We start from the raw sequence: 2,882 nt of genomic DNA, 5'->3' as shown, positions 1-2,882 counted from the left end.
GATTTTGTAGGATGCAATTTTCAAAAGCAGTTGCTGTTGGCCTGATCTTGTCCTTATTGATACTACTGAGAATTTTACCACTGACTGCCAAATATGAAGGAGTTTGGGGGTTTAAATTTTGCCTATTGTCATTTCCTTTGAAATCATCTGCCTGTTATGGGTATGTAGATGTGCTCATGACAATTATTTTAGCATCTTTCTGAGGCTTTTCATTAGAAGAAAATTTTGTGTTTTGCAAAACATTGAGTAATTTTCTTCTTCCATGTCTTCATCATTAGTGTTGAGAAAAAAACCAAACTCATACCTCAGCTTTAGCGTTATTAATTGCTCAGGTGTCTTCTTGTAGGTGTCCTCAAGCAGACATTTCATAGGAATAAGGTTGTGGCCAAAGGATGCCTGTTACTAGCAAAAATACTACTTTCAGAAAAAGAGATTTTCTGCATTTATTTTAAAGCTTCTCTAAGTTTTAAGAGTTGAAGGAAATAATTGAAACTTTTTGTTTAAGGAAAATCCAAAGCTCTTCTTCAAAAGGCAAGCATTTTTTGACCCTTAGAGATGTTCCCTCATCCTATATTCCTGTATTCTTTTCTGCAATTTCTCTCCTTTGAGTCCAGCTCATTGACGCAGGAGATGTTAAACCTGTGATCAGAAATACCAAACCCAGGTATGGATTCTGGTTTATCATATTGTTAACCTTGCTTAAGCCTGAAAAAAGAATAACATTTATAAGAGCTCTGTAAGTGCCTGTGTCACCAAATCTTCCTGTTCTGTTTAGAACAGAAATTTACTTCTGTTAGTCTTGAATATTGTAAAGATTTAAGATTCCAGAAAATAATGATATTTTCCTGAATTGGCAGTCAAATTAGATCCAAAATGATTATCCAAATTACTTAGTTGTCCTAAATTCTGGATTCTCTTCTACTGTATAAACTTGAAGTTTGAGAGCCTTTGGAATTACATGGTCTACAAAGGCCTTAATTATAACTATTCAATTTAAAATGTCTGTAGTCTGGATCTGACCTAATCAGTCATTTTTCTTTCCATAATCCCCCATATCTTTCCACAAGTGTCCTAAGTTCCTTTAATCAGGGGTTGTATACAGGGTTGATAAGTAAATCTACAAGTCTTTTATTACTACCTTCTACTTTTGCTTGGTCAAATATGTGTTTAAACTACGGATGCTTCTGAGAATTAAACTAGTACTGATTTAGGTATGGGAAGGGATCATTAATTAGCAGTCTTCCAGGAATCCTCTGGTCATCTCCTCCTCATTTCTTTTTTGCTTGGGCATTTTATCAATTCAAAGATTTGCAAAACTGGAACATATTTGTCTAGTTCTCATGTGCAATTGACCTTTGATATGTCTGCTCTAATTAGCTATTTAGTATCTTTGTTATATGTAGAATTGTGTGACTCCTGTTCCTTCTCCAGAGTGGGAGCCAGAAACACCAGAGAGATATTGATTAAATTCAAAGTAGATGTGAAATTTCAGAAGCCAAAAGAAAAGAAATCTCACTTTCTCGTGTTTGATGCCTTTTATTGTTGTATTTTATGCCATTTTATTTTTTAAAAAAATCTGATAAATGAACTGAAAAACCCACAAAACACAATTAGTGATGCAACTTTTCTATTTCAAATATTTTTGTGATTAATATTCTAATAATGTAATGTTTTACATTTGGGTTAAGAAAAATACATAATAATGATAATTGAAGACATCAGAGAACATTAAAAATCTTTGGTTTGAGTAAACTCTTTTTCTAGAAGAGAACTTTGTTTTATAGCAAACCCTAGAAACAAAATTAACGGTTGTATTCATTTATTTTTTTTCTGCACCTTTCTAAACCTTAGCAGAAGGATTGAGTTTTAAAGATTTCATAGAATCATAGAATAGTTTGGGTTGGAAGGGACCAAAAAGGTTATCTAGTTACAACCCCCCTTCCCTGGGCCAGGACACCTTCCACTAGACCAGGTTGCTCAAAGCCTTTCCTCCCTTCTGGTGGGGTAGCCTGTAACAGAGTCCAATAAAGCCGTCTGTGTCTGACTTCCCTTTATTCTTGATCCATTTGCTCTTGGTCAGCTCCTCATCCATCCCCAGGCAGAGCTCCCTGCACTCTAGCTGGTCACTAATACGGAGGGTGATATGACCTTTGTGCAGTGGCAGTATCATAGCCCATGAGGTTAATCTGAGGCGCGATTATTGGTAGTTGAAAACTTTTCCCAATACCTCACCATGGTGACTTGAAATATAGTCGGTAAGGGCTTTAAACTAGGTTTGAAGGGGGAAGGGCTTGAAACCCTTAAGGGGTTTCAAGCTTAAGGGTGGAAAGCCTGAGTTAAGAGTGAAATCAGCAGCCCAGCTGAAGTGCCTGTACACCAATACACGCAGTGTGGGTAACAAACAACAGGAGTTGGAAGCCATCGTGCAGCAGGAAAGCTGTGCTGTAGTCAGTATCATGAAAATGTGGTGGGATGACTCACATGACTGGAGTGCTGCCATGGATGGCTACAGGCTCTTGAGAAGGGACAGGCAAGGTAGCAGAGGTGGAGGAGTGGCTCTATATGTCAGAGAGTCTCTTGACTCTGTGGAACTTGAAGTCAGTAACAATAAGGTTGAGTGCCTGCGGATCAAAATCAGGGGGGAGGCCAATAAGGCTGACATTCTGGTGGGAGTCTGTTACAGACCACCCAACCAGGATGATGATAAATTATTCTACAAGCAGCTGGCAGATGCCTCAAAATTTCCAACTCTTGTTCTCGTGGGTGAGTTCAGCCTACTGGATGTGTACTGGGAACTCCACACAGCGGAGAAGAGGCAGTCTAGGATATTCCTAGAATGTATGGAGGATAATTTCTTGCTCCAGCTGGTAAATGAGCCTACC

At 38.2% G+C, this 2,882-nt stretch overlaps 1 non-coding gene across 1 annotated transcript; it reads left to right on the top strand.

Moving 5' to 3' along the window:
• Positions 1-2,146: 2,146 nt before the first annotated feature.
• LOC113956887 lies at positions 2,147-2,307 on the top strand. The gene has a single exon (XR_003531000.1). It is a non-coding gene; the product is annotated as a U4 spliceosomal RNA (small nuclear RNA).
• Positions 2,308-2,882: the final 575 nt, after the last annotated feature.

Source organism: Corapipo altera, unplaced genomic scaffold (genome assembly GCF_003945725.1).
Source record: "Corapipo altera isolate COAL_440 unplaced genomic scaffold, ASM394572v1 61153, whole genome shotgun sequence".
NCBI lineage: Eukaryota > Metazoa > Chordata > Aves > Passeriformes > Pipridae > Corapipo > Corapipo altera.
This window is presented reverse-complemented; position numbering and strand designations above follow the sequence as displayed.